Here is a 10,365-nt window from a genome sequence, read left to right as displayed (position 1 = left end):
ATATATATATATATATATATATACCTACATATTGCACGTGTTGATAATTCTTTCTTACTTTGGCGCAAGGCCAGCAATTTTGAGGGGGTGGGGAAAGTCGATTTCATCGATCCCAGTGCTCAGCTGATACTTTTTTTTAATAACCCTGAAAGGATGAAAGCTAAGACAACTCCACACTCCACACAAAGGTTCTACTCAACATGTCCTCCATCATAAGCGATGCAACTGCGACTTCGTTGCATTCAATTCTCGGATCCTGTTTCAGAGAATTTACATGTTCAGTGATGTGCCACTTTTCCACAGCCACTTTCACTGCATCTGTGTGTGCCATTAAATCTTTGTATCTGTTGACTCTCCTTCTTTGAGCTGAACAGCTAGAAGTCAGAAGGTGCCAGATCCGAGCTGTATGGTAGATGGGGAATCACAAATCAGCTGACTTTGCTGATTACTTGATTTCGTGTCAAAGATGAGTCAAGCATTGTTATGGTGAATGTGGATTGTTTTCAGATTCTTGTCTGGTCTTTTCCTCCTAAAAGATTTTCTAGCCATTTTGAAAGTCTCACTGTACTGATTGTTGTTTTCAGTAAGCCAGGTTCCAGAAAATGAAGAAAAATAACGACCTTGTCATAAAAAAAAGAAAATCACTATAAGTTTCTGTACTAATTATTGACTCTTTAACTTCTTCGGCCGTGAAGAAAAGTCTTCATGTCATTCTATACACTGAACCTTCTTTTTCAGATTATAAAGTTACGCCCATGTTTCATTCCCTGTCACTAAATCGAAAAATAAAAAAAATACGGTTTTAATTGGTTTTAAATGTTTCTAGCATTCCAGAGGAGATTTTTATCCTTCACTCTTTTAAATCAGATATCAACCCACTCTTTTACCGATACCCAAAAGATTTCTACCATCTTGTATAATACATTGTAACCACGGACTATTTGCGCATCAACCTCACGCGAATCAGGTATTCCACTTACTGGCGATTCATGTCACTGGTCACAGTGCATGGTCTAATGATTTACTCCTACAATTTGCTTTCAACCATGGGTCCACCTTTCTTTTAATACTTGTACATTGTTTCTTTTGTTAATGGCGTCATGTCCGTAAACAGCCAGTAGCATTTTGTAGATATGGAACAGCTGGCACACCGCCCTTCGTTAATAAACTCAATGACAGCATGTTGCTTATTGCATGGAACCCATTATTTGCATGTGATGAAAAAGGACAAGGAGAGGAAATAGAGGAAGAGTTACTCTATCAATGTGGGCAATTTGAATGATCTATATCAGTTAATAAAAAGTTATACCCACTTTCGCATTGCATTTGGTACAACTTCGTGATATGTGTTATGTTTCCAGCTTCTTATTAGCACTCTGTGATCGAATTTAACTTCATACTGAAACATACGTAACATATTTATATCGAGTTCTATCACCAGGTTATTTCCATCGCATTGCCTTAGCGATATATATATATATATATATATATATATATACATATATATATATATATTATATTATATTATATTATATTATATTATATTCACACACTCACATAAATACATACATATATATATGTATGTATATATACATACGTACATACATACGTACATACATACATAGATAGATACATACATACATACATGCATACATACATTGTGTTGCATTGAAGTCGACTTCGCATTAACAATATACACAAGTCTACTTACAACAGATTAGAAATCTCAAATGTTCAATTGTGCTTCAGATTGGGATTTCTTGAACGTACACAAAATTCCGCTGGCTCTTTCAATGCGTGTTTAAATGGAATTATATTTTCATTAATATATCAGCCTCTTGGTGGGACTTGACGTTTACTTTTAACTATTAAATACACATTAGATAGAAACCACTTCGTGCCAGATGAAACAGCTAAGTCGTTTATGCACGGAGCATCAAATTTAAATTTCGACTCTAGATATGCTATGTTTGGCTTGTTGTTTAGAGACTCCACAATCGTTTGGTTGTTCGAGTATGTAAACAACATAACACAAGCGTACTTTTATAAGATATAATTATCTTAAGAAGAAAGTGGTCAGTTATGTGTTAGATTAAATGCTTTAGTTTCAACGATGAAGATCTATGGAAATATGTATCTGCGTTTAGTATTCTTAGTTGAAAAGAAAAGTGAATTGAAGGAAACGAAATGAAAGGAGGAATGAAGAAGAAAGAAAGGTGATATAAAAATTGATCGATATATCACAGAGAAAATACTTAAAAAAGAGTAAACTAAACATATAGAGACTCTAAGAAATAGCAGTTTCCTTTTTGGTTTCAGTGCTAAAAGCCAAGTATTTTGTTTGTTATATGATATGCTAGTGTTAATAATCGAATTGTCTTTTTCTCTCTCTTGTGTCAACATCTCGCATCACATCTCTCTTTCTACGTATCCATCTTTAACGCTGTCATTTTCAAAATCTATTTTACTATTTGTTTGTCTTTCTATCTTTTCCACTTTTCTCCTAACTGAAGGTCATAACTCACGTTTTTCAACTGACATTGTATTCTAATTGTTCGTTGATTGATCTGTTCTGATCTCAGTATTTAATAAAGCAATATATGTAACTTGAATTTGTTTTTAAACGGGAGTAGTCAATTTAGGGGGATTTGTAAGTCAATATGTCTTTCATTGTTTTATGTCTTAATTGATGTTTATTTCTCTTCATGTAACTCTACTTCTGTTGTTACTTTCTTCGGTTTACAGAAATCATTTATTATATTTCATTTCCTTCCTATTTAACTATTTCGATTCAATGGCCTCCTGTCAGGCCTCCATTTAAGAACACATGTTTCTTATATTTGAATATAATAGATTTCGATTAGATAGACACAGTTTCTGTACACTCTTTCTCTGATACCATAAAGAGAAATAGAAGATTTGGATTAAAAATGGAAATGTTCAAATTTCCTGACAGCTATTATTTCTATATTATTAAGAACCTCGAGCTGAAGTTACGACCATAAAATTACTATAATGATAGAGTATTGTATTTATGGATGTATGTGTGCAAGTATTGGAACGCCTTTGTGATTCTGTGAACGTGAGAGAAACTCTTTTTAGAAGCAAATTGAAAGATAGAAATTCTTAATGTGCTGCGAATAGACATGTGTAGATTAAAAATAAAGTGGATTTGAATACAATCATGTGCATGCGTATACGTATACCTGTATGAGTATATGTGTATACATATACCTGTATGCGTATATGTTTATACACGTACACACAGCGACACACCTACACACATAATCTCACACTGTTTGTGTATGACAGAAAAAGCGATAAACTTACGTGAGAGAGATGGGTGGGGAGTAAACTTACGAGGGAAAGGGGAGATTAAACATACGAACGTGTGCCTTTCGTTAAACACACATTTAAGTAAACAAAAACTGCATATTACAATTTGTTTTTGTATTTGGGACCAAAACAACATATTAATTTGATTTGTTTCAGTATTTACTAAAACCTCATCAGTTATCAGTTATTCATTCCTACTTATGAAGAGAAGATAACCTATAAGCATTTATAGTAAACATGCACTCCAACAAAACTCAACTGGTTTGTCTAATTTACATATGACGTACTCACTGTCTAATTTACAAATGAAGTACTCACTGTCAACCATAGGATAGAAAGAAACTTAAGATAAACATACGAGTCACCGTCGGTAGTCATTCTTAGTGAACTATCCTTTATTGGAATAGAAAGACCATATGGCACTTTACGTGTCATCTTTAAAGTAGTGAACAAAGCGAAAATGCGAGTACAAGTAATGCGCGATACACCTGCCAATAAGCTGCTCTTGCAGTATTTGGTAAGAAGAAACGCAAGGTTAAAGCCAGAGTTATCGGAAACGTTATCGTCTTCCGGCTAGTTGTCACTTTCTGATATAAAATGGGCAGGCGTTCAGTACTGATGTAACGTTTGCAAATGTAGGATCACCATAGACAAACAAGACCTCCTATCCCCGCAAGACCACAAACAAATACCACAATTGTGTCTTCTATATGGTACTGAAAAGAAGACCTTAAAGTTCAGCAGTGAAAATAATTGACGCAGCTACTAGACTTGTGGGAGCAAAACCCATCTGTCTAAACTCTGTCTGCACTGAAAGTTTAAAGGCAGCAACAAACCATAGAGGTTGTCGGCTGTAGGATGATACGCACAACATGTTAATCAGCAAATTAAATTCCTTGTCTTCTTTAACGAGCCATGGCACTCAAAAAAATCTCCTTCTCTCAACCACAACCGATAAAGGCAAGAAGAATTACTCACAGAAAAACAATACTAGCTACAACTAAACGACTAAGAAGTACCCAATCCATAGTATAGTAGCACCACCCCGCCCATTGATAAGGACAGGGACCAGAAGGAGGCCGATAGAGACAAGCAGAATTCTTTTTAAAAAGTTCAAATAAAAACAAAATTTAAAGGTATCAAAAGTACGAGGTACGATGCTGCGAAGAAACTCTGTCTGTTGAGAGATAACACGTACGTAAGGAAGGAGAACTAATGCCATGCGAATTAGAACCGTCTTCCAACTTGCAACGAAATGAAACACACAGTCATCCCCAAGAAAGCCAATGCTTTGAAAGGAATCCTATACAGTATACACAAGGAATCTCCAAATGAGGTATAGATTGAGAAAGAATAGGATCGCATATTAAACAGCATATAAAAAACAAATGACAGTTCAAATTCCAGGTTAACTTTGTAACGTATTATGTTTTAACGATCCAAAAAACCTGACTCCCTCACTTGTGCAATGTAACACAAGAACACAAGAACTCATCAAGAAAGAGTTCAGAATCTCCAACTTTGAACACCATGAGTTTATTCTTTCGGGGTCGATAAATAAGTAACAGTTGAGTTCTGCGAGCGATGTAATGGACTTACTCCCCCATCCAAAATTGCTGGCCTTATGCCAAAATTTGTAACTACTATCATTTTGAAAACAATAAAACAAAATAGTGCTTTTAAAGGTACTCGTGACTTTGTAAAGGCTTCAGTAATTCTATTGGGTTAGTGCATAATTATTGCGGCTTTTTTCAACAAATTTTATTCAACAAAAACAATAACAACATGCAACAAAAACATCTTTAAATGATTATTCCGGAGCATATTCACCATCTATTTCAACTACTGCTCCCTATTTGCTTGGCAGACGGTCAGACCGTCCTTTAAAGATGTTTTTGTTAAATATTGTTATTGTTTTTATTGAATAAAATTTGTTGAAAAAAATCCGCAATAATTATGCACCAACCCAATACTATGATTTTATCGCTTTACATTCCTTATTTTAAAATATATTAATTCCAAAAGAATTTTGAAGCAACATTATTCAGTTTGATAGGGTCTCCGTTAGTTAGATTTAGATTTATACTTTTCATTAATGCTTGTCTCAGACTTCATGAAATTTATTGAAACCACCAAAGCAAGAACTATGATTGACACGAAACCAACGTTTTCGGGATTTTTTTCAGTGTCTTCAAAATTATGTTACCAATATAGGCGTAGGAGTGGCTGTGTGGTAAGTATCTTGCTTACGAGCCACATGGTTCCGGGTTCAGTCCCACTGCGTGGCACCTTGGGCAAGTGTCTTCTACTATAGCCTACGGGCCGACCAAAGCCTTGTGAGTGGATTTGGTAGACGGAAACTGAACGAAGCCCGTCGTATATATGTATATATGTATATATCCATGTGTGTGTGTATATGTTTGTGTGTCTGTGTTTGTCCCCCCCCCATCATCGCTTGACAACCGATGCTGGTTTGTTTACGTCCCCGTAACTTAGCGATTCGGCAAAAGAGACCAGATAGAATAAGTACTAGGTTTACAAAGAATAAGTCCTGGGGTCGATTTGCTCGACTAAAGGCGGTCAAATGACTGAAACAAGTAAAAGAGTAAAAGAGTAAAAGAGTAATACATAGTATACATTCTTAGAAAGGAAGCTGGATTAAATATATACACAATCAGATTACAATGTGATCAGTAATCACACAAACCATACTGATTTATTTATATATTGAAGTTTTTTGAAAGAGAGATTCCCGCTCGTATGAAAGAAAAATTATAGTACTTTATATTTCAAATTATCATTCTATATAATTCTATCAGCCTTAGTAAACTTCTTGTCTAAAAATATTCTTGTACAATTTTCCTTCGTTAAAATCTGTAAGATCCATGTGATTAAGAGTTCACCTCACTTTTTCCTGATTGGTAGAGACTATACGCTATTATAATTAATGCTAATGATTTCTACAGTACCCATTTTTACCATCCACTTCATCCACTGTATGTTCTTCAATATGACAGTCTAACTATCACTAAGCAATATCTAATCATGGTTATCAAACAAATAGTAATAGACTGTTCATTATCTGCCATAGACAAGAGTTGAGTAAAAACGAAAATGATGTTTACATTTATCCTAAACTATGTTCAGACGTACTACAAGATATAAATTGGTTGAAAGAATCGGGATGAATACATATTTCAGCTTCTTAGTTTACTAACGAGTGATGGCGGCAATAGTAATGTATATAATTTTACATGTCTTTACTACTTACCCTAATATATGATTAAGTTTTATTCACAAAATATCCTCAAAGCAATGGGCTTGATATGAATTAAAAGAGAATTGAGTGTGTATGCTTACCAGAATGATCATAATCATGCATACACATTTATAAAGATTGTTGTCTGCAAATTGTCGTCATAGCATGCTTGTTTGTGCATTTTTCCGCTAAGGAGAATCAAATTACAAACATCTGATTAACTTCATAATGTATAAGCATCGCTGAAAATAGTTTTAAAGTGAATGAACAACACGAGCCGTGTATCCGACTTCAAAATTGTAAATATGACTTTTGATTATATTTGTTTTTCAAATTTCTGTCCATTAGAAGATCCGATTTTCAGTAACCCACAAACAAGGCTCACTGGAATTTATACAACTAGTTGATTGTGTTTGTATGTATGAACATAAGTTTGTATGCTTATTCACATGTATGTACATATGCGTATGCATATGTTTGCATGCATGTCATTACGTTTGAATGTTTCTTTTTTATTTGAGTATCACTGAAATATATATATTTATAAGGAAGGAACATGCTTTTAGCTATGAAACAAAGCCTCTTCATTGGTTTCCAGACAACGGCAAAAATAATGAGTTACATGACATGCACTAAATTGTTGGTTGTCAACTGGGGCCCATTTGGCTCTTGGAGGTCCGTATAAGATTTTGCTGTTAAAATTTGTGCAATAAACTGGTTATCTTTCTACAATATACAAAATATTTATACATTTTTTTAATACAATTCCTGTTATTTAATCATAAAAATATAATAGCTTTTAGACACGGAATGGTTATGAGGGCTTCACCCTATGAATAAGATAAGAATTAATGGGGTCCATAGAAAACTATATATTATTCATATATATGTTCTAATTTTTCGTATCTACCGCGCATGTGCGGTTTCTTATCGGCAGCAAATACAAAAAATGCCGATATATGAAAAATTATAACATATAAGCACAGGGCATGTTTCTATGTATTGCCTCGTGTCTATATGTTAATTTTTGCTTTCCTGGTGACGGTAGCTGGCCTAGAAAATTATTTTATTTTGCTGAAAATAGCTTGAAACCATTGGTTCAGGAAATTCATGGTAAATGCTTTTATTTTTCATTCCCCTTCGAAATTATCCCTAATTGTTGTTTGGAGTTTGACTGCTCCTTCTAGCGGGTCAGATGTCCTATTATGGACATCTCTATTATGTGTTTAAATGTACACTGTATGCATATATATATATATATATATATATATATATATATATATATATATATATATATATATATATACGATGGGATTCTTTCAGTTTCCGTCTACCAAATCTAATCACAAGGCTTTGTTCGGCACGAGGATCTAATAGACTACACTTGCCCAAAGTTCTACAGAGTGGGACTAAACCCGGAACTATGAAGCTGGGAAGCAAACTTCACATAGCCACGCCTGAGCAGTTGTCTATAAATGTTGCCTTTCATACTGCTTTATAAGTAAATGTATACCTCTGCAGGGCAAATAACCTTTAGAAAAATTCATAATCTTTCTTTGGTCTCTCCAACAACTATATCAAGCCTGACATATGCATTGGACGAAAGTTTCAGTGGAAATATTACATCAATATTCCTTGTGCTGGAACGTATTCTATGTATATTCAGAATTTATTAAAAAATTTCTTAGGAGTCGATAAACATTGGTTCCTATCTCCAAAACAACTATTGTTTTTATTAGCAATTAGAAAAAGTGTAGATTTGTAGTAAGAAGCTTGCTTCCCAGCCACAAGGTTCTAGGTTCAGTCCCACAGCGTAGTATCTTGGGCAAGTGTCTTATACTATAGCCACGGGCTGCCCAAATCCTTGTGAGTGGATTTGGTAGACGGAAACTGAAAGAAGTCGTCGTGTGTGTGTGTGTGTGTGTGTGTGTGTGTGTGTGTGTGTGTGTGTGTGTGTGTTTGTGCCTGTGTTTATCCTCCTACCATCGCTTAACAAGCGATGTTGGTGTGTCTACATCTCTGTGATACAGCGATTCGGCAAAAGAACCGATAAAATAAGTACTAGGCTTGCAAAGAATAAGTTTTGGAGTCGATTTCTTTGACTGCAAAAAAACCTTTAAGGCAGTGCTCAGGCATGGCCGCAGTCAAATGACTGAAACAAGTAATAGAGTAAAAGAGTAAAAGGATAGTCACGTATGACTATCCAGTTCATGTTTTTTGACTTGATGGTTTCTTAAGCTATCTAATTGAATCCCCGCCTTCACACATTTCCTTTTGTTCTTTTGTTTTGTAATAGCAATAGAGGTACTCTCCTTAACACTTGATTACCTGGTTAACTCTTTTAACTAATAGTAAATAGAGAAGGCGCGTAGCCTAGTGGTTAGGATGTTTCACTCACGATCGCTAGGTCGTGGGTTCAATTGCCTGATTGGGCGGTGCGTTGTGTTCTTGAGCAAAATACTTCATTTCGCGTTGTTCCAATCCCCCTTTCGATCTTTCGATCAGGGGGTAATGTTGGTCTATTCGCCTAGCCAGTGGGGTGGTGTCACTTGAAGGCTAAAACAATGCAAAAACCAATGTGACCAGCGATGTTTAATAACATCTGATAGCCTGGTCGTTCACGTAGTCACGTGAAATAGTTACTGCTTTGCAGTTTTATAACCATTTATACATATAAACATCTCATTTCCTTCATTTCTGTCTTTCAAGTGTCTGTATTAGTAATTCTCTACCTTCCGATATAGCAATTTTAATTGACTCACTTACTAATTAGCTAACAAATAAGCTAGCTGCTTCAGTAGCACTTAATCACGCTGGAATTTAATTTTATTTCATAAGCCTGCTTGTTCCAACGAACTTTGTGTATTACTTTTCCATTCCATTTTTGGTACCAAGAATCACTGATGTGTTTTGTTATATGTGTATGTACTCTGTCAATCCATTTCATCAGGCTTCCTTAGAATAAATAACAAGCAACTATTGCCTTCGACAAGTTTGTTATCTTTATGAATACCGTCACTGCGTCTCTTTATGGCTTGCCCTGTAATTTTATTGTCAGTAATCCCTCTCCCTTCATCTGCCATCTTACTACACTACAAATTATCATGTCTTCCCTCAGGCATTTATTTATTCCTTTATAATCATCCCTGTTGCCGATGCTGCCATCATAATTATCAGCATTACTTTTGTTATTATTATTACTAGTGTTTACTTTTTAATGGTCTCGTTATCATTAGTACTTTCTTCATTCCGACCTTTTATACTATGCGCAATGTCTTGTGGCCATTAAAGGAAAATCCACCTCCTCTTCACCACCACCACCACCACCACCACCACCACCATCATCATCATCATCATCATCATCCTTTCGGAGTCGATGAAATAAGTACTAGTTACGCACAGGGGTCGAAGTAATCCACTATCCCCCTCCCCAGGCAAATTTCAGGCCTTGTGCCATTAATAGAAAAGAATATTATTATTATTATTATTATTATTCAGTAGTTTTATTTTTATAACGTGCTTTCACTTCACTACCGAGCGCAGCTCTGTGCGCCTTGGGTATGTGCTGTGGTTTGCTGTGGTGCTCTTATGTTTACTGTATTGAAAGTGTTTTGCGTAGAATGTGTGCAGTACCCAGTAGTGCAATTTTCTGTATGTTATATATATTTGTAAGTCCTGGTGTTTTTGTTATGTATTTGTCTGAATATTTTTTTATTATACCTAAGGCACCTACTATGATAGGAATTGTTTCTGTTTTTAGGTTCCACATT

Source organism: Octopus bimaculoides, chromosome 2 (assembly GCF_001194135.2).
Source record: "Octopus bimaculoides isolate UCB-OBI-ISO-001 chromosome 2, ASM119413v2, whole genome shotgun sequence".
Lineage (NCBI taxonomy): Eukaryota > Metazoa > Mollusca > Cephalopoda > Octopoda > Octopodidae > Octopus > Octopus bimaculoides.
Note: the sequence above shows the minus strand (reverse complement) of the source record.